The 22,827-nt window shown below is 39.4% G+C and overlaps 5 non-coding genes across 5 annotated transcripts; all 5 read right to left on the minus strand.

Moving 5' to 3' along the window:
* Positions 1-5,321: 5,321 nt before the first annotated feature.
* TRNAS-CGA (transfer RNA serine (anticodon CGA)) lies at positions 5,322-5,403 on the minus strand. The gene has a single exon. It is a non-coding gene; the product is annotated as a tRNA-Ser (tRNA).
* A 1,592-nt stretch (positions 5,404-6,995) lies between these two features.
* Positions 6,996-7,077, minus strand: TRNAS-UGA (transfer RNA serine (anticodon UGA)). The gene has a single exon. It is a non-coding gene; the product is annotated as a tRNA-Ser (tRNA).
* A 1,595-nt stretch (positions 7,078-8,672) lies between these two features.
* On the minus strand, positions 8,673-8,754 carry TRNAS-CGA (transfer RNA serine (anticodon CGA)). Its single transcript has one exon. It is a non-coding gene; the product is annotated as a tRNA-Ser (tRNA).
* Positions 8,755-10,350: 1,596 nt separating this feature from the next.
* TRNAS-CGA (transfer RNA serine (anticodon CGA)) lies at positions 10,351-10,436 on the minus strand. The gene has a single exon. It is a non-coding gene; the product is annotated as a tRNA-Ser (tRNA).
* A 1,590-nt stretch (positions 10,437-12,026) lies between these two features.
* TRNAS-UGA (transfer RNA serine (anticodon UGA)) lies at positions 12,027-12,108 on the minus strand. The gene has a single exon. It is a non-coding gene; the product is annotated as a tRNA-Ser (tRNA).
* Between the last annotated feature and the right edge of the window lie 10,719 nt (positions 12,109-22,827).

Below are 22,827 nucleotides of genomic sequence, written 5' to 3' on the forward strand. Positions count from 1 at the left end.
TTGCTGAAAGAAATTTGGTGTAGAGGATGTCCAGCAACCAATACATAGATTTCTATTATCTGCAAATGATGTCATCAATATCATGGGAAACATCGAGTAATATTTCTTGAAGTTTTCATACTGCTTAATTTCATTCTTGAGGCAGATTTTGAGTCAAACATGTTGGAGTTGTCTCATTTTCATATCACTTGGCCCGTTTTAATAATATACTGTATATATTATTTTACTCTTTTCGAGAAGGTCCAAAGTTTTGACCAAGTAAAACATTGCACTGTGAGCAGGAATTGAACCTGTGTGGGGATTTGCGGCCATCACAGCCAATTATAGGCTCACTTTATCAGATGTGTTTGCTATGTGAACACAGAGAACAGCCTGTGAGAAGATTTTGGCCTAAGTTCGCATGAATATCTATTGTAGGATACAGCTATGAGCAAGAGAACTTGACTGACTTACTGAAGAGAAAGGAGTGGTCTGAGATCAAAGAGTAGAAGGAGATGAATGGATTGTATATTGAGAAACGCAGAGATTTTGTTGACCACATGTTTCTCATGGTTAAAATTGTCTTTGGTTTCCGCACACTGTCAGGGAATTAATCTGCATTGTTTTATTATTCCCAGCTTCTACTATATTTTCTTTTCACTAATCTTTCATAAGCAAAATCCAATCTTTTCAAAGGTAAAACAATAAACTGTGAACACTATTTCATCCAACATGAAGATTTCAAGTCCATCGTCTTAAAAATGCAGCCATCAACATATATGGCATTGCTGATGGTTCTCAGTTGTCTTTTTGGAACCAGTTTAAATACTTTCATTGACTTTTTATTGCTGAAAGAAATTTGGTGTAGAGGATTTCCAGCTATCATACATAGATTTCTATTATCTGCATATGATGTCATCAATATCATGGGAAACATCGAGTAATATTTCTTTAAGTTTTCATACTGCTTAATTTCATTCTTGAGACAGATTTTGAGTCAAAAATGTTGGAGTTGTCCCATTTTCATATCACTTGGCCCATTTTAATAATATACTGAATATATTATTTTACTCTTTTCGAGAAGGTGCAAAGTTTTGACCAAGTAAAACAATGCGCTGTGAACTCGGCCATCACAGCCAACTGTTGAATAACTTATCAGATGTTTTTGCCATGTGAGCACAGAGGGAGAGCCTGTGAGAAGATTTTGGTCTAAGTTCACCTGAATCTCTACTGAACTACACAGCCATGAGCATGAAAACTAGACTGACTTACTGGAGAGAAAGAAGTGGTCTGAGATCAAAGAGTAGAAGGAGATAAATGGATTGTATATTAAGAAATACAGTGATTTTGTTGACCTCATGCTTAAAATTGTGGTTGGACACCGCGCACTGCCAGGCAATTAATCTGCATTTTTTTAATTATTCCCAACTTTTACTATATTTTCTTTTCACTAATCTTTCATAAGCAAAATCCAATCTTTTCAAAACTAATACAATAAACTGAACATGATTTCATCCAACATGAAGATTTCAAGTCCATCGTCTTAAAAATGCAGCCATCAAAATATATGGCATTGCTGATGGTTCTCAGTTGTCTTTTTGGAACCAGTTTAAATACTTTAATTGACATTTTATTGCTGAAAGAAATTTGGTATAGAGGATTTCCAACTATCAATACATAGATTTCTATTATCTGCAAATGATGTCATCAATATCATGGGAAACATCGAGTAATATTTCTTGAAGTTTCCATACTTGTGAATTTCATTCTTGAAACAGATTTCGACTCAAACATATTTAGTTGTCCCATTTTCATATGTCTTGGCCCATTTTAATAATATACTGTATATATTATTTTACTCTTTTCGAGAAGGTCCAAAGTTTTGACCAAGTAAAACATTGCACTGTGAGCAGGATTTGAACCTGTGTGGGGTTTTGCGGCCATCACAGCCAATTATAGGCTCACTTTATCAGATGTGTTTGCCATGTGAACACAGAGAACAGCCTGTGAGAAGATTTTGGCCTAAGTTCGCATGAATATCTATTTAGGATACAGCCATGAGCAAGAGAACTTGACTGACTTACTGAAGAGAAAGGAGTGGTCTGAGATCAAAGAGTAGAAGGAGATGAATGGATTGAATATTGAGAAACGCAGAGATTTTGTTGACCACATGTTTCTCATGATTAAAATTGTCTTTGGTTTCCGCACACTGTCAGGGAATTAATCTGCATTGTTTTATTATTCCCAGCTTCTACTATATTTTCTTTTCACTAATCTTTCATGTGCAAAATCCAATCTTTTCAAAGGTAAAACAATAAACTGTGAACACGATTTCATCCAACATGAAGATTTCAAGTCCATCGTCTTAAAAATGCAGCCATCAAAATATATGGCATTGCTGATGGTTCTCAGTTGTCTTTTTGGAACCAGTTTAAATACTTTCATTGACTTTTTATTGCTGAAAGAAATTTGGTGTAGAGGATTTCCAGCAACCAATACATAGATTTCTATTATCTGCAAATGATGTCATCAATATCATGGGAAACATCGAGTAATATTTCTTGAAGTTTTCATACTGCTTAATTTCATTCTTGAGGAAGATTTTGAGTCAAACGTGTTGGAGTTGTCCCATTTTCATATCACTTTGCCCGTTTTAATAATATACTGTATATATTATTTTACTCTTTTAGAGAAGGTCCAAAGTTTTGACCAAGTAAAACACCGCGCTGTGAACAGGATTTGAACCTGTGCAGGGATACCCCATGAGAATTAGAGTCCAACACCTTAACCACTCGTCCATCTCAGCCAAATGGTGAATAATCTATCACATGTTTTTCCCATGTGAGCACAGAGGGAGAGCCTGTGAGAAGATTTTGGTCTAAGTTCACTTGAATCTCTACTGAACTACACAGCCATGAGCATGAAAACTAGACTGACTTACTGAAGAGAAAGAAGTGGTCTGAGATCAAAGAGTAGAAGGAGATAAATGGATTGTATATTAAGAAACGCAGTGATTTTGTTGACCACATGTTTCTCATGCTTAAAATTGTGGTTGGACACCACGCACTGCCAGAGAATTAATCTGGTCTGAGATTATAGAGTAGAAGGAGATGAATGGATTGTATATTGAGAAACGCAGAGATTTTGTTGACCACGTGTTTCTCATGGTTAAAATTGTCTTTGGTTTCCGCACACTCTCAGGGAATTAATCTGCATTGTTTTATTATTCCCAGCTTTTACTATATTTTCTTTTCACTAATTTTTCATGTGCAAAATCCAATCTTTTCAAAGGTAAAACAATAAACTGTGAACACGATTTCATCCAACATGAAGATTTCAAGCCATCGTCTTAAAAATGCAGCCATCAAAATATATGGCATTGCTGATGTTTCTCAGTTGTCTTTTTGGAACCAGTTTAAATACTTTAATTGACATTTTATTGCTGAAAGAAATTTGGTGTAGAGGATTTCCAGCTATCAATACATAGATTTCTATTATCTGCAAATGATGTCATTAATATCATGGGAAACATCTAGTAATATTTCTTGAAGTTTTCATACTTGTTAATTTCATTCTTGAGACAGATTTCGACTCAAATATATTTAGTTGTCCCATTTTCATATGTCTTGTCCCATTTTAATAATATACTGTATATATTATTTTACTCTTTTCGAGAAGGTCCAAAGGTTTGACCAAGTAAAACACTGCGCTGTGAACAGGATTTGAACCTGTGTGGGGATTTGCGGCCATCACAGCCAATTATAGGCTCACCTTATCAGATGTGTTTGCTATGTGAACACAGAGAACAGCCTGTGAAAAATTTTTGGCCTAAATTCGCATGAATATCTATTGTAGGATACAGCCATGAGCATGAAAACTAGACTGACTTAATGAAGAGAAAGAAGTGGTCTGAGATCAAAGAGTAGAAGGAGATAAATGGATTGTATATTAAGAAACGCAGTGATTTTGTTGACCACATGTTTCTCATGCTTAAAATTGTGGTTGGACACCGCGCACTGCCAGGGAATTAATCTGCATTTTTTTTTATTATTCCCAACTTTTACTATATTTTCTTTTCACTAATCTTTCATAAGCAAAATCCAATCTTTTCAAAACTAATACAATAAACTAAACATGATTTCATCCAACATGAAGATTTCAAGTCCATCGTCTTAAAAATGCAGCCATCAAAATATATGGCATTGCTGATGGTTCTCAGTTGTCTTTTTGGAACCAGTTTAAATACTTTAATTGACATTTTATTGCTGAAAGAAATTTGGTGTAGAGGATTTCCAGCTATCAATACATATATTTCTATTATCTGCAAATGATGTCATCAATATCATGGGAAACATCTAGTAATATTTCTTTAAGCTTTCATACTTGTTAATTTCATTCTTGAGACAGATTTCGACTCAAATATATTTAGTTGTCCCATTTTCATATGTCTTGGCCCATTTTAATAATATACTGTATATATTATTTTACTCTTTTCGAGAAGGTCCAAAGATTTGACCAAGTAAAATACTGCACTGTGAACAGGATTTGAACCTGTGTGGGGATTTGCGGCCATCAAAGCCAATTATAGGCTCACCTTATCAGATGTGTTTGCCATGTGAACACAGAGAACAGCCTGTGAAAAGATTTTGGCCTAAATTCGCATGAATATCTATTGTAGGATACAGCCATGAGCAAGAGAACTTGACTGACTTACTGAATAGAAAGGAGTGGTCTGAGATTAACGAGTAGAAGGAGATGAATGGATTGTATATTGAGAAACGCAGAGATTTTGTTGACCACGTGTTTCTCATGGTTAAAATTGTCTTTGGTTTCCGCACACTGTCAGGGAATTAATCTGTATTGTTTTATTATTCCCAGCTTTTACTATATTTTCTTTTTCACTAATCTTTCATGTGCAAAATCCAATCTTTTCAAAGGTAAAACAATAAACTGTGAACACGATTTCATCCAACATGAGGATTTCAAGTCCATCGTCTTAAAAATGCAGCCATCAAAATATATGGCATTGCTGATGGTTCTCAGTTGTCTTTTTGGAACCAGTTTAAATACTTTCATTGACTTTTTATTGCTGAAAGAAATTTGGTGTAGAGGATTTCCAGCAACCAATACATAGATTTCTATTATCTGCAAATGATGTCATCAATATCATGGGAAACATCGAGTAATACTTCTTGGAGTTTTCATACTGCTAAATCTCATTCTTGAGGCAGATTTCGAGTCAAACATGTTTAGTTGTCCCATTTTCATATCACTTGGCCCGTTTTAATAATATACTGTATATATTATTTTACTCTTCAAAGTTTTGACCAAGTAAAATACTGCGCTGTGAACAGGATTTGAACCTGTGCGTGGATACCCCATTGGATTTCGAGTCCAACACCTTAACCACTCTGCCATCACAGCCAACTGTTGAATAATTTATCAGATGTTTTTGCCATGTGAGCACAGAGGGAGAGCCTGTGAGAAGATTTTGGTCTAAGTTCACCTGAATCTCTACTGAACTACAAAGCCATGAGCATGAAAACTAGACTGACTTACTGAAGAGAAAGAAGTGGTCTGAGATCAAAGAGTAGAAGGATATAAATGGATTGTATATTAAGAAACGCAGTGATTTTGTTGACCACATGTTTCTCATGCTTAAAATTGTGGTTGGACACCGCGCACTGCCAGGGAATTAATCTGCATTTTTTTTATTATTCCCAACTTTTACTATATTTTCTTTTCACTAATCCTTCATAAGCAAAATCCAATCTTTTCCAAACTGATACAATAAACTGAACATGATTTCATCCAACATCAAGATTTCAAGTCCATCGTCTTAAAAATGCAGCCATCAAAATATATGGCATTGCTGATGGTTCTCAGTTGTCTTTTTGGAACCAGTTTAAATACTTTCATTGACATTTTATTGCTGAAAGAAATTTGGTGTAGAGGATTTCCAGCTATCAATACATAGATTTCTATTATCTGCAAATGATGTCATCAATATCATGGGAAACATCTAATAATATTTCTTTAAGTTTTCATACTTGTTAATTTCATTCTTGAGACAGATTTCGACTCAAATATATTTAATTGTCCCATTTTCATATGTCTTTGCCAATTTTAATAATATACTGTATATATTATTTTACTCTTTTTGAGAAGGTCCAAAGTTTTGACCAAGTAAAACACTGCACTTTGAACAGGATTTGAACCTGTGTGGGGATTTGCGGCCATCACAGCCAATTATAGGCTCACCTTATCAGATGTGTTTGCCATGTGAACACAGAGAACAGCCTGTGAAAAGATTTTGGCCTAAATTCGCATGAATATCTATTGTAGGATACAGCCATGAGCAAGAGAACTTGACTGACTTACTGAATAGAAAGGAGTGGTCTGAGATTAAAGAGTAGAAGGAGATGAGTGGATTGTATGTTGAGAAACGCAGAGATTTTGTTGACCACGTGTTTCTCATGGTTAAAATTGTCTTTGGTTTCCGCACACTGTCAGGGAATTAATCTGTATTGTTTTATGATTCCCAGCTTTTACTATATTTTCTTTTCACTAATCTTTCATGTGCAAAATCCAATCTTTTCAAAACTAATACAATAAACTGAACATGATTTCATCCAACATGAAGATTTCAAGTCCATCGTCTTAAAAATGCAGCCATCAAAATATATGGCATTGCTGATGGTTCTCAGTTGTCTTTTTGGAACCAGTTTAAATACTTTAATTGACATTTTATTGCTGAAAGATATTTGGTGTAGAGGATTTCCAGCTATCAATACATAGATTTCTATTATCTGCAAATGATGTCATCAATATCATGGGAAACATCTAGTAATATTTCTTTAAGTTTTCATACTGCTAAATCTCATTCTTGAGGCAGATTTCGAGTCAAACATGTTAAGTTGTCCCATTTTCACATCATTTGGCCCGTTTTAATAATATACTGTATATATTATTTTACTCTTTTCGAGAAGGTCCAAAGTTTTGACCAAGTAAAACACTGCTGTGAACAGGATTTGAACCTGTGCGGGGATACCCCATTGGATTTCAAGTCCAACACCTTAACCACTTGGCCATCACAGCCAACTGTTGAAAAATATATCAGAATTTTTTGCCATGTGAGCACAGAGGGAGAGCCTGTGAGAAGATTTTGGTCTAAGTTCACCTGAATCTCTACTGAACTACAAAGCCATGAGCATGAAAACTAGACTGACTTACTGAAGAGAAAGAAGTGGTCTGAGATCAAAGAGTAGAAGGAGATAAATGGATTGTATATTAAGAAACGCAGTGATTTTGTTGACCACATGTTTCTCATGGTTAAAATTGTGGTTGGACACCGCGCACTGCCAGGGAATTAATCTGCATTTTTTTTATTATTCCCAACTTTTACTATATTTTCTTTTCACTAATCTTTGATAAGCAAAATCCAATCTTTTCAAAACTAATACAATAAATTGAACATGATTTCATCCAACATGAAGATTTCAAGTCCGTCGTCTTAAAAATGCAGCCATCAAAATATATGGCATTGCTGATGGTTCTCAGTTGTCTTTTTGGAACCAGTTTAAATACTTTCATTGACTTTTTATTGCTGAAAGAAATTTGGTGTAGAGGATTTCCAGCACCCAATACATAGATTTCTATTATCTGCAAATGATGTCATCAATATCATGGGAAACATCGAGTAATATTTCTTGGAGTTTTCATACTTGTTAATTTCATTCTTGAGACAGATTTCGACTCAAACATATTTAGTTGTCCCATTTTCATATGTCTTGGCCCATTTTAATAATATACTGTATATATTATTTTACTCTTTTCGAGAAGGTCCAAAGTTTTGACCAAGTAAAACATTGCACTGTGATGAGGATTTGAACCTGTGTGGGGATTTGCAGCCATCACAGCCAATTATAGGCTCACTTTATCAGATGTGTTTGCCATGTGAACACAGAGAACAGCCTGTGAGAAGATTTTGGCCTAAGTTCGCATGAATATCTATTTAGGATACAGCCATGAGCAAGAGAACTTGACTGACTTACTGAAGAGAAAGGAGTGGTCTGAGATCAAAGAGTAGAAGGAGATGAATGGATTGTATATTGAGAAACGCAGAGATTTTGTTGACCACATGTTTCTCATGGTTAAAATTGTCTTTGGTTTCCACACACTGTCAGGGAATTAATCTGCATTGTTTTATTATTCCCAGCGTCTACTATATTTTCTTTTCACTAATCTTTCATGTGCAAAATCCAATCTTTTCAAAGGTAAAACAATAAACTGTGAAAACGATTTCATCCAACATGAAGATTTCAAGTCCATCGTCTTAAAAATGCAGCCATCAAAATATATGGCATTGCTGATGGTTCTCAGTTGACTTTTTGGAACCAGTTTAAATACTTTCATTGACTTTTTATTGCTGAAAGAAATTTGGTGTAGAGGATTTCCAGGAACCAATACATAGATTTCTATTATCTGCAAATGATGTCATCAATATCATGGGAAACATCGAGTAATATTTCTTGGCGTTTTCATACTGCTAAATCTCATTCTTGAGGCAGATTTCGAGTCAACCATGTTAAGTTGTCCCATTTTCATATCACTTGGCCCGTTTTAATAATATACTGTATATATTATTTTACTCTTTTCGAGAAGGTCCAAAGTTTTGATCAAGTAAAACACTGCGCTGTGAACAAGATTTGAACCTGTGCGGGGATACCCCATTGGCTTTCGAGTCCAACACCTTAACCACTCGGCCATCACAGACAACTGTTGAATAATTTATCAGATGTTTTTGCCATGTGAGGACAGAGGGAGAGCCTGTGAGAAGATTTTGGTCTACGTTCACCTGAATCTCTACTGAACTACAAAGCCATGAGCATGAAAACTAGACTGACTTACTGAAGAGAAAGAAGTGGTCTGAGATCAAAGAGTAGAAGGAGATAAATGGATTGTATATTAAGAAACGCAGTGATTTTGTTGACCACATGTTTCTCATGCTTAAAATTGTGGTTGGACACCGCGCACTGCCAGGGAATTAATCTGCATTTTTTTTATTATTCCCAACTTTTACTATATTTTCTTTTCACTAATCTTTGATAAGCAAAATCCAATCTTTTCAAAACTAACACAATAAACTGAACATGATTTCATCCAACATGAAGATTTCAAGTCCATCGTCTTAAAAATGCAGCCATCAAAATATATGGCATTGCTGATGGTTCTCAGTTGTCTTTTTGGAACCAGTTTAAATACTTTAATTGACATTTTATTGCTGAAAGAAATTTGGTGTAGAGGATTTCCAGCTATAAATACATAGATTTCTATTATCTGCAAATGATGTCATCAATATCATGGGAAACATCTAGTAATATTTCTTTAAGTTTTCATACTTGTTAATTTCATTCTTGAGACAGATTTCGACTCAAATATATTTAATTGTCCCATTTTCATATGTCTTGGCCCATTTTAATAATATACTGTATATATTATTTTACTCTTTTCGAGAAGGTCCAAAGTTTTGACCATTTAAAACACTACACTGTGAACAGGATTTGAACCTGTGTGGGGATTTGCGGCCATCACAGCCAATTATAGACTCACCTTATCAGATGTGTTTGCCATGTGAACACAGAGAACAGCCTGTGAAAAGATTTTGGCCTAAATTCGCATGAATATCTATTGTAGGATACAGCCATGAGCAAGAGAACTTGACTGACTTACTGAATAGAAAGGAGTGGTCTGAGATTAAAGAGTAGAAGGAGATGAGTGGATTGTATATTGAGAAATGCAGAGATTTTGTTGACCACGTGTTTCTCATGGTTAAAATTGTCTTTGGTTTCCGCACACTGTCAGGGAATTAATCTGTATTGTTTTATTATTCCCAGCTTTTACTATATTTTCTTTTCACTAATCTTTCATGTGCAAAATCCAATCTTTTCAAAGGTAAAACAATAAACTGTGAACACGATTTCATCCAACATGAAGATTTCAAGTCCATCGTCTTAAAAATGCAGCCATCAAAATATATGGCATTGCTGATGGTTCTCAGTTGTCTTTTTGGAACCAGTTTAAATACTTTCATTGACTTTTTATTGCTGAAAGAAATTTGGTGTAGAGGATTTCCAGCAACCAATACATAGATTTCTATTATCTGCAAATGATGTCATCAATATCATGGGAAACATCGAGTAATATTTCTTGGAGTTTTCATACTGCTAAATCTCATTCTTGAGGCAGATTTCGAGTCAATCATGTTAAGTTGTCCCATTTTCATATCACTTGGCCCGTTTTAATAATATACTGTATATATTATTTTACTCTTTTAGAGAAGGTCCAAAGTTTTGACTAAGTAAAACACTGCGCTGTGAACAGGATTTGAACCTGTGCGGGGACACTCCATTGGATTTCGAGTCCAACGCCTTAACCACTCGGCCATCACTGACAACTGTTGAATAATTTATCAGATGTTTTTGCCATGTGAGGACAGAGGGAGAGCCCGTGAGAAGATTTTGGTCTAAGTTCACCTGAATCTCTACTGAACTACAAAGCCATGAGCATGAAAACTAGACTGACTTACTGAAGAGAAAGAAGTGGTCTGAGATCAAAGAGTAGAAGGAGATAAATGGATTGTATATTAAGAAACGCAGTGATTTTGTTGACCACATGTTTCTCATGCTTAAAATTGTGGTTGGACACCGCGCACTGCCAGGGAATTAAATTGCATTTTTTTTATTATTCCCAACTTTTACTATATTTTCTTTTCACTAATCTTTCATAAGCAAAATACAATCTTTTCAAAACTAATACAATAAACTGAACATGATTTCATCCAACATGAAGATTTCAAGTCCATCGTCTTAAAAATGCAGCCATCAAAATATATGGCATTGCTGATGGTTCTCAGTTGTCTTTTTGGAACCAGTTTAAATACTTTAATTGACATTTTATTGCTTAAAGAAATTTGGTGTAGAGGATTTCGCTATCAATACATAGATTTCTATTATCTGCAAATGATGTCATCAATATCATGGGAAACATCTTGTAATATTTCTTTAAGTTTTCATACTTGTTAATTTCATTCTTGAGACAGATTTTGACTCAAATATATTTAATTGTCCCATTTTCATATGTCTTGGCCCATTTTAATAATATACTGTATATATTATTTTACTCTTTTCGAGAAGGTCCAAAGTTTTGACCAAGTAAAACACTGCACTGTGAACAGGATTTGAACCTGTGTGGGGATTTGCGGCCATCACAGCCAATTATAGGCTCACCTTATCAGATGTGTTTGCCATGTGAACACAGAGAACAGCCTGTGAAAATATTTTGGCCTAAATTCGCATGAATATCTATTGTAGGATACAGCCATGAGCAAGAGAACTTGACTGACTTACTGAATAGAAAGGAGTGGTCTGAGATTAAAGAGTAGAAGGAGATGAGTGGATTGTATATTGAGAAATGCAGAGATTTTGTTGACCACGTGTTACTCATGGTTAAAATTGTCTTTGGTTTCCGCACACTGTCAGGGAATTAATCTGTATTGTTTTATTATTCCCAGCTTTTACTATATTTTCTTTTCACTAATCTTTCATGTGCAAAATCCAATCTTTTCAAAGGTAAAACAATAAACTGTGAACACGATTTCATCCAACATGAAGATTTCAAGACCATCGTCTTAAAAATGCAGCCATCAAAATATATGGCATTGCTGATGGTTCTCAGTTGTCTTTTTGGAACCAGTTTAATTACTTTCATTGACTTTTTATTGCTGAAAGAAATTTGGTGTAGAGGATTTCCAGCAACCAATACATAGATTTCTATTATCTGCAAATGATGTCATCAATATCATGGGAAACATCGAGTAATATTTCTTGGAGTTTTCATACTGCTAAATCTCATTCTTGAGGCAGATTTCGAACCAAACATGTTAAGTAGTCCCATTTTCATATCACTTGGCCCGTTTTAATAATATACTGTATATATTATTTTACTCTTTTCGAGAAGGTCCAAAGTTTTGACCAAGTAAAACACTGCGCTGTGAACAGGATTTTAACCTGTGCGGGGATACCCCATTGGATTTCAAGTCCAACACCTTAACCACTCGGCCATCACAGACAACTGTTGAATAATCTATCAGATGTTTTTGCCATGTGAGCACAGAGGGAGAGCCTGTGAGAAGATTTTGGTCTAAGTTCACCTGAATCTCTACTGAACTACAAAGCCATGAGCATGAAAACTAGACTGACTTACTGAAGAGAAAGAAGTGGTCTGAGATCAAAGAGTAGAAGGAGATAAATGGATTGTATATTAAGAAACGCAGTGATTTTGTTGACCACATGTTTCTCATGGTTAAAATTGTGGTTGGACACCGCGCACTGCCAGGGAATTAATCTGCATTTTTTTTATTATTCCCAACTTTTACTATATTTTCTTTTCACTAATCTTTGATAAGCAAAATCCAATCTTTTCAAAACTAATACAATAAACTGAACATGATTTCATCCAACATGAAGATTTCAAGTCCATCGTCTTAAAAATGCAGCCATCAAAATATATGGCATTGCTGATGGTTCTCAGTTGTCTTTTTGGAACCAGTTTAAATACTTTAATTGACATTTTATTGCTGAAAGATATTTGGTGTAGAGGATTTGCAGCTATCAATACATAGATTTCTATTATCTGCAAATGATGTCATCAATATCATGGGAAACATCTAGTAATATTTCTTTAAGTTTTCATACTTGTTAATTTCATTCTTGAGACAGATTTCGACTCAAATATATATAGTTGTCCCATTTTCATATATCTTGTCCCATTTTAATAATATACTGTATATATTATTTTACTCTTTTCGAGAAGGTCCAAAGTTTTGACCAAGTAAAACATTGCACTGTGATGAGGATTTGAACCTGTGTGGGGATTTGCAGCCATCTCAGCCAATTATAGGCTCACTTTATCAGATGTGTTTGCCATGTGAACACAGAGAACAGCCTGTGAGAAGATTTTGGCCTAAGTTCGCATGAATATCTATTTAGGATACAGCCATGAGCAAGAGAACTTGACTGACTTACTGAAGAGAAAGGAGTGGTCTGAGATCAAAGAGTAGAAGGAGATGAATGGATTGTATATTGAGAAACGCAGAGATTTTGTTGACCACATGTTTCTCATGGTTAAAATTGTCTTTGGTTTCCGCACACTGTCAGGGAATTAATCTGCATTGTTTTATTATTCCCAGCGTCTACTATATTTTCTTTTCACTAATCTTTCATGTGCAAAATCCAATCTTTTCAAAGGTAAAACAATAAACTGTGAACACGATTTCATCCAACATGAAGATTTCAAGTCCATCGTCTTAAAAATGCAGCCATCAGAATATATGGCATTGCTGATGGTTCTCAGTTGTCTTTTTGGAACCAGTTTAAATACTTTCATTGACATTTTATTGCTGAAAGAAATTTGGTGTAGAGGATTTCCAGCTATCACTACATAGATTTCTATTATCTGCAAATGATGTCAACAATATCATGGGAAACATCGAGTAATATTTCTTGCAGTTTTCATACTGCTTAATTTCATTCTTGAGACAGATTTCGACTCAAACATATTTAGTTGTCCCATTTTCTTATGTCTTGGCCCATTTTAATAATATACTGTATATATTATTTTACTCTTTTCGAGAAGGTCCAAAGTTTTGACCAAGTAAAACACTGCACTGTGAACAGGATTTGAACCTGTGTGGGGATTTGCGGCCATCACAGCCAATTATAGGCTCACTTTATCAGATGTGTTAGCCATGTGAACACAGAGAACAGCCTGTGAAAAGATTTTGGCCTAAATTCGCATGAATATCTATTGTAGGATACAGCCATGAGCAAGAGAACTTGACTGACTTACTGAAGAGAAAGGAGTGGTCTGAGATTAAAGAGTAGAAGGAGATGAATGGATTGTATATTGAGAAACGCAGAGATTTTGTTGAACACGTGTTTCTAATGGTTAAAATTGTCTTTGGTTTCCGCACACTGTCAGGGAATTAATCTGCATTGTTTTATTTTTCCCAGCTTTTACTATGTTTTCTTTTTTTGTAAATTCTTTATTTTGGAATTTTACACATCACCATTAAAACCAACACCAATTCTCAGGTACAGTTAGCGAAATGTTAAGCAAGGGTTGGTTTCAGGCGAGAAGGAAGGAAAAAATGAGGGAAAAATAGGTAGGGGAGAAAAGGGAAAAAGAAAGGGAAAGGGAAAAAGGGTACACATACATATACAGTATCAACAACATTAACATCAACATCATGTGGTCGACAACAGAAGCACAATCATTAAATGGGTGCACTTTGGAAAATAACACATCGCACTACATTACAATTGGGCTATCTAGTTTGGGGCAGTGAGGCTAAAAACCCCAGAACAGAAGCCGTCTAATTCAGTTAAACTTGAGAAACTCTAAAATGCCTTTAAAGAGGATTGTCTTCTAAATACCTATTCCAAGGGGCCCAAGTCAACACATAAGCTTTATGATTATAAATTTCCCAGCTAGACAGCTCCTCTAAGCGAGAGATCTGATTTATTTTGGTATACCATTCTCCTAACGTGGGAGGAGCTGCATCCTTCCAATGGACAGCTATCAACTGTCTCGCCGCACTCAACATCAGTGGAAGAAGCCCATGTTTTTTTGGTAAAAAATCTTTAGACGGGCATGAAAGGAGAGCCTCCGTGGCTCTAAGATCAACCTTTATTAGTTTTAATTTTCTGAGAACTAGTTCAACTCCCTCCCAAAACACCCGCAATCTAGGGCAGTCCCAGAATATATGTGAATGATGTCCTCTAGAATTGAGGCATCGCCAACATTCATCATTATCCGCGAGGCCCAACTGGAATAATTTAGCTGGAGTTAAATGCCACCTAGTTAATATTTTATAAGAATTCTCCTGCAGAAGTACACATCTAGAAAAACCCCTGGCATTTGACAGCATTTTAGATATTTGGTCTTCTGTAAACGTGGTATTAAGTTCCATTTCCCAAGAGTGTATAAACGAGGGTTTAGAATGTACAGTCGGAGAGATGAGATGCGAGTAAATGCGAGATATAATTTTTAGCCGTGGGGATGGTAGTTTAACCATAATATCTAACCAAGATCATTTAGATTTAGACGGGAATCTCCGTCTGAACTGTAAAAGTGTACGTCTGATGTGTTGTTTTTGGAGAAAATTTGTTGGTTGAGTCGACACGCCCTGTGGCCAAGACCCCTCCCGCAAGATGCCTTTACCATAAAAACTATTCAACGTTTCTCCAGGGATGTTGGACCATAAATTGTATGGGTCTTGAAAATCTAGCTCTAACAAATAGGGAATTGAGCCGATCGGTGTCAATATTGAGGGGAAGGTATCTTCTGTGAACTCTCCCATTACCAATCTTTTAATACGCAATGTAGTTGTAGTTACGTCATCCAACCTAAGAGAGGCCGGCGGTTTAGCCTTAGTCCAAAGATACGGCAAACCCCTCGGGCCCAATAAAGCCCAGTCAACACTATCCCCCTCCTCCCTTCCAGCACAGGACACCACCTTTAACCATCTACTGAGATGAATAGCCTTATAGTATAAAAAAAGGTCTGGGACCCCCAATCCTCCAGAAGAGATAGGGCGAGAAAGAAACTTATATGGCAACCTAGCCCTTTTAGATTTCCAAATAAATTTTCCAATAAGGGATTTTAATGTTCCAAAAAATGTCAGGGGAATCCAAATCGGAACCATGTTCATGGTATATAGTATAATAGGCATTATATATGCCTTAAACACTTTAATACGACCCATCCAGGATAAAGTGGGTAGGCTATACTTCTGCATCAGGCTTTTGACCTTTTGAATTAAAGGAATGTAATTATTGTGGAATAGGTTGGCGGGATCTCTAGTTATCGTTATTCCCAAATATCTAATAGAATTAGTAGCCCAAGAAAATAGAATCTGCGTACGAATAGTGGAGGTCTGAGAGTGAGGGAGACCAACGCTTAGCACTTCAGATTTTGATAAATTAATTTTGAAATTAGAAAGGAGACCAAAATGATGAAAGGCCTGAAGGATAATTGGGAATGCCCGGGATGGATTGGAGATAAGGAAAAGCAGATCATCTGCGAAAGCTAGAGTTTTAAGTGACCTTCGACCCACCAACAACCCCTCTATACGTTGGTCTTGTCTGATGCTTTGTATCAAAGTTTCTACAACTAAAATGAACAAAGATGGCGACAAGGGACAACCCTGTCTAGTCCCGTTATTAATCCCAAAACTATCTGACAGGGTGCCGTTAACTCTGACTTTGGCCGTCGGTTGGGAATAAAGCGAGAGGACCGCTGTTATATATTGGGGGGGAAGCCAAACCTAAGCATTACTTGTTCCATGAACCTCCAGCTCACTCTGTCGAAAGCCTTTTCAGCATCCGTCGACAGAAGCATCAAAGGTATACCCTGAGTCTTAGCAAACATTATAGACTGAATGACTTTAGTAGAATTGTCCTTCCCTTCCCTGCCTCTTACAAAACCTACTTGATCTGCATGAATTAGCTTAGGTAAGAAATTGCTTAATCTGCCCGCTAATATTTTAGCCCACATCTTAATATCTGCATTAAGCAGTGATATTGGTCTGTAGCTAGCGCACAGGTTGGGGTCTTTACCCTCCTTAGGGAGGACTGTAATGTATGCCTCTAAGGAATGTCTAGGGGGGAGCTGGCCTTCCAGATAGGAATTAAACAAAGACACTAGGCGAGGTAACAGTGTTTTTATAAACTTTTTATAATAGATAATGGGAAGACCATCTGGACCCGGTGCCTTTCCGTTCGGAATAGTAGAAAGAGTGTCTAAAATTTATTTGGGGGTAACTGGAGCAGTCAGCAAGGACTGGCCTTCAAGAGTTATTTTAGGGAGATGTAGTGAGGTCAAGAATTCTTTTATTTTTGCCAAGGCTGTGGCTGGCTCCTGCATGCTATCCGGTGTATTTAAATTGTATAAATTTTCATAAAAGGTTTTAAACTCCCTGGCAATATCTGCAGTCCCGAGAATTGAGGAGCCATCCAAAGCTCTGAGTTGTCTAAGAAACGTCTTTTCTTTTTGTTTCTTAAGTAGGGATGTCATAAGCTTACTACTTTTATTGCCATGAAGATAAAACTTCTGCTTACTTCTCATGTAGATTTTTGCTGATTGAATGTTTAAAAGGTTTTTCAATGAGGTTCTCAGATCTGTCAGTTCAGATAATGTTTTATTTACCTGAGATCTCTTATGTAGTCTCTCGTAGGAGCTTATTTGATGTAGAATAGACACAACCTTTTTTGTTCGCTCTTTTTTCAAATAGGAGCCTAGGGCTATAAATTCCCCTCTCATTACTGCTTTATGTGATTCCCATACCATAGGCAAGGGCGGGCCTGAGTGCAAATTATTTTGAAAAAAGAAGTCAAGAGTGTTTGTCAGTTTTTCAATGTGGGAATCCGAGTCCAACAGTGTCTCATTCAGTGACCATGACCCAGCCGGCCGTGGTAGAGTTTTTATCTCTATGTCAAGGAAAATGGGAGCGTGGTCTGAGAGAGAGATGATATCTATATTAGCTTTTTTAACTAATTGGAGATTAGCTGTTTGTATCAATAGGTAATCAATTCTGTGATAGCTATTATTCGGATGGGAATAAAAAGTGTAATCTCTGCCCGAAGGAAAAAGTGTTCTCCAAGGGTCTATCAGATGCAATTTTTGTAATGTAAGGTGTAATCTTCTCAGCGCCCTTTGAGCCGACCTGCCCGTTGAAGTATCTAAAATTGGGTTCAAAGATACATTAAAATCCCCTTCCACCAACAACAGACCCTCAGTAAAAAGTTCTAGAACATTCATTGTTTTACACAGCCAACCTATCTGGTTCCTATTTGGGGCATATAAATTACACAGGGTAATCTTAGTGTTGGCCAAAAAGCCCTTAATTATAATGTACCTGCCTTCTGAATCCGATAAACAATCACTCAAAATAAAGGGAACATTTTTCTTTATAGCAATACTCACTCCACCCGACGCTGAACCACCCGTACTGTGATACCAGGTCGGGTAGCGAGATCTAGACATATCTGGGACTCTCCCTTTTTTAAAATGTGTCTCCTGCAGGAAAACTATACTAGACTTCTTTGAATGCAAAAGATTCATTACTTGGCTTCTCTTACTTGGGGATCGCAAGCCCTTTTGTCATGTCGGACGCTGTTCACACCACAGCATCCGGCAGGCAGAGGTAGTTCCACCTCCAGCCACTATAGCCTCAGTGGCGCCGGCCTGATCTTCAGGCTCTCGGGGGTTAATCCTGCTGGAGACCAGGTTGGATGGTTAGTCACGCCCACGGTCTTTAAATAGTCATGCTGGCCTATGGGCGTCGCCGATTATAGCTTGTGTTTCATACCAAGTGGTTCCGGTCTGGAGTGGAGGTGTTCAAGAGAGAGAGATTCATATCTGGTGTCGTATGATCCGTCGTTATCCTTTCTCCTTCCCATATTTGTGTTTAGTTGTGCCCTGTTCACATTACTGTTTATTCCTGTGTGTGTGCGGCGCAGTGCAGTTTAAGTTCTCCCTGTCTGTCATTATTTGTGTGGGAGCTTTGGTGGTGACTTCTCACTGGGTGGAGGGTGGAGGGTTAAGTGCAGGGCTGAGCAGGAGATAAGGAAAGGTCGGAGGCTCAGGCATTTGCACCTTCAGCAAAAACCCTGGGTTGAGGGTCAGACAGGGTTTCCCCTAGTAAAGGGACACCACAGGGGCCCCGGGTCTTTCAGCCTTAGTTGAACTAAGCCCCCGTGACATTATAATCGGCCCACATTTTTTCAGGAGTCCATGGATCCATTAGATTCCATAACCCGCCAGTTGGCGGCGCTGTCCATACAGGTCTCCGAGTTGAATGGGGCAGTTCAGCAGCAGGGCCTGGTAGTAGCAAAGGTGCAAACGGCATCTGCAGGTATCGGTGCAGAGCCGAAGTTTCCGCTGCCAGAACGATTTTCAGGCGATCGCAGCAAATTTGTCGTATTTCGGGAGGCCTGCAAATTATACTTCCGCATGCGGCCAATATCCTCAGGTAATGAGGCCCAGCGAGTAGGGCTGGTGTTGTCATTACTGAGTGGTGACCCCCAAGCATGGGCATTTTCCTTACCACCTGACTCTGCTACATTTCATTCGGTCGATAATGTTTTTTCTGCCCTCGGGCTCATTTACGATGACCCTGACCGACTGGCTCTAGCGGAATCTAAAATCCGCGCCCTCCGCCAGGGGGAGCGCTTGGCAGAAGACTATTGTTCGGAATTTCGCCGCTGGGCTGTAGACACACAGTGGAATGACCCAGCACTGCGGAGCCAGTTTATTCATGGGGTATCAGGGAGGGTGAAACAAGCCCTCCTGATGTATGAGACTCCGGCATCATTGGAGTCTGCCATGAGTTTGGTGATACGTATTGATCGCCGTTTTCGTCAGGGGGCACAGGAGACGCTACCTCTGGGGGAAAACAGAGGTGCAGGTGTGGTTGAAGTAGATGAGTCCCCTGAACCTATGCAGATTGCTGGCGTGGCACAGGTTCGGCCTCGCGCTCCGGGAGTCCGGAAGTCCGGAGCATGTTTCTACTGTGGTAAAGGTGGTCATTATGTTAACGTTTGCCCGGTACTACCTAAGAGGGTCACACCGGCGGAAAACTGTTAAGCTCAGAGGGTATGGAGGAGACCCAACTGAGCGTATGCGTATCCTCCATGATGGTATCTCAATGTATGCTCCCTGCCAAGGTTATTGTCGCCGGCAGAGAGCTACCTATATCAGTGTTTGTGGATAGCGGTTCCGCCACCAATCTCATAGATGAGGAGTTTGCACACACCGCCGGGTTTAAGATTGAAAAACTTCCTCACCCCATACAGGTGGTGACCATTAATGCTGTTCCCCTCCCTCAAGGGGAGATTACTGAGTTTGTGGCAGAGGTGAAACTCCACATTGGGGTCCTACATTCTGAGTCGGTTACATGTAGGGTCCTCCGTAATCTCCCAGCTCAAATGGTCCTGGGTTTTCCATGGCTGTCCAGGCACAACCCGGTAATTGATTGGAAAACTCAGGACATAGTACAATGGAGTGGTTTCTGCCAAGACAATTGCTTGGCCACATGTGTGTCCGCCGTGACGCCCAGCCTGCCGGAGGCTTTGCAGGATTTCGCGGATGTTTTCTCTGAGAAGGGTTGCTCAGAACTGCCTCCACATAGAGCCTATGACTGTGCTATTAGGCTAAAACCCGGGGCCAAATTACCTAAGGCCAGGATGTTTAATATTTCTGGTCCTGAGAGACAAGCTCTGAAAGACTACATCGCGGAGAGTCTGAGCAAAGGTCACATCCGGCCTTCGTCCTCGCCTGTAGCCGCGGGGTTTTTCTTCATTAAGAAGAAAGATGGGGGGTTACGCCCGTGTCTGGATTTCCGAGAGTTAAACCAGATTACTATCCGTGATCCCTACCCAATGCCGTTGATCCCGGATTTGTTCAACCAGGTAGCGGGGGCAAAATGGTTTTCCAAGCTGGACCTCAGGGGGGCGTATAACCTCATAAGGGTCCGTCAGGGGGATGAGTGGAAGACGGCGTTTAACACTCCTGAGGGTCATTTTGAGAGTCTGGTTATGCCGTTTGGGTTGACCACCGCGCCTGCCGTTTTCCAACATTTTATTAATGATGTCTTTGCTCATGTCCTGGGGAGATTTGTGATTGTATACCTGGATGATATCCTCATTTATTCTAGCGATCGGGACACTCATTTGCAGCATGTTAGGCAGGTGTTACAGTTGCTCCGGGAGAACCAGCTCTATGCTAAGCTGGAAAAATGTTTATTTTTTGTCCAGGAGTTGCCCTTTTTGGGATATATTGTGTCCGCAGCTGGTTTTAAAATGGACACCGCTAAGGTGCAAGCGGTGTTGCAATGGGAGAGGCCGGAGAGTCTGAAAGCACTCCAGCGGTTCCTGGGGTTTGCGAATTATTATAGGAAATTTATAAAACACTTTTCGACTGTCGCCAAACCGCTCACGGACATGACAAAAAAGGGTGCCGATCTGGCGAACTGGCCTGAGGTGGCTATACGTGCATTTGAGCGTCTGAAGAATAGTTTTGCTTCAGCCCCCATTCTGGTGCAACCAGACGTGTCTAAACCTTTTGTGGTAGAGGTTGATGCGTCGGAGGTGGGAGTGGGGGCAGTACTGTCTCAAGGCTCGTCCTTGAGCGAGATGCATCCATGCGCCTACTTCTCCAAGAAGTTGTCGCCGGCCGAACGGAATTATGATATCGGCAACAGGGAGTTGTTGGCCATCAAACTGGCTTTTGAGGAATGGCGACACTTCTTGGAGGGGGCGGCTCACCAGGTCACAGTTATCACCGACCATAAGAATCTGCTCTACCTGGAGTCGGCCAAGCGTCTGTCTCCTAGGCAGGCTCGCTGGGCATTGTTTTTTACTCGTTTCAATTTTCTTGTGACGTACCGTCCCGGGGCTAAAAACACCAAGGCGGATGCTTTGTCTAGGTGTTTTCCGGGGGGAGAACCTCGGGAAGAGCCGGTACCCATCCTCCAGAAAGGGGTAGTGGTCTCGGCTCTCACGACTGAGGTAGAGGCGGAGATTGCCGAGGCCCAAGTGGAGGTACCACCAGGACTTCCCGCCAACAAATCATTTGTACCCCTGCATCTTCGGCCTAAGGTGTTGAAGGAACACCACGATTCGGTACTGGCTGGTCACCCAGGGGTGAAGGGCACCTTAGAGCTGGTATCGCGTCGTTTCTGGTGGCCCAAAATCCGGCAGGACGTGGTCTCGTACGTGGCAGCTTGCATCACGTGCGCTAGGGCTAAGTCACCCCGAACCCGTCCTGCTGGCACGCTACAGCCTCTGGGGGTACCCAATAGGCCATGGACAGAAATCTCCATGGATTTTATCACTGACTTGCCAGCCTCGGCAGGGAACACGGTCATCCTGGTGGTGGTTGACCGTTTTTCAAAGATGGCGCATTTTGTGGCGTTGTCCTCTTTGCCCAATGCTAAGACGTTGGCTCAGGTATTTGTGAAGGAGGTGGTCAGACTCCACGGAGTACCGTCTGACATAGTATCTGATAGGGGTACGCAATTTGTGGCGAGGTTTTGGAAAGCTTTTTGCTCAAGGTTGGGGATCAAGTTGTCACATTCATCGGCGTTTCATCCACAGTCTAATGGACAAACTGAGCGCATGAACCAAAATCTTGAACAGTATTTACGATGCTTTGTGTCCGACAACCAGGAGGAGTGGTCTACTTTCCTTCCTCTGGCCGAATTCGCATTAAATAATCACCGCCAAGAGTCATCAGGAGAGTCTCCATTCTTTTGTGTGTACGGTCAACATCCTCAGTTTTGTACCTTACGTCAGGGTGACTCCGGGGGTGTCCCGGAGGAGGATCAGCTAGGAGCCCAATTGTCATCAGTCTGGAGGCGGGTGAAACAGCGTTTGTTGAGCATGAGTGCCAGGTACAAACGGGTGGCTGACAGTAGACGCGTGCCAGGTCCGGACCTGTGTGTGGGTGAATGGGTGTGGTTAGCTACGAAGAACATAAAACTCAAAATCCCTTCTTTAAAACTGGGTCCAAGGTTTATTGGGCCTTTTAGGATTTCTGCCATCATTAACCCAGTGGCTTATCGGTTGGAACTTCCCGCAGTGTACAAGATACACAACGTGTTTCACAGGGCTTTATTGAAAAAGGTGGTAGGCTCTGTGGACACAACGCCGATGCCACCTCCAGTCATGGTGGATGGCGAGTTAGAGTTCGAGGTCGCCAAGGTAGTGGACTCTCGAGTAGTACGCC

This window comes from Dendrobates tinctorius, unplaced genomic scaffold (assembly GCF_039654945.1).
Source record: "Dendrobates tinctorius isolate UK_male_01 unplaced genomic scaffold, ASM3965494v1 ptg000151l, whole genome shotgun sequence".
In the NCBI taxonomy this organism is placed as follows: Eukaryota; Metazoa; Chordata; class Amphibia; order Anura; family Dendrobatidae; genus Dendrobates; species Dendrobates tinctorius.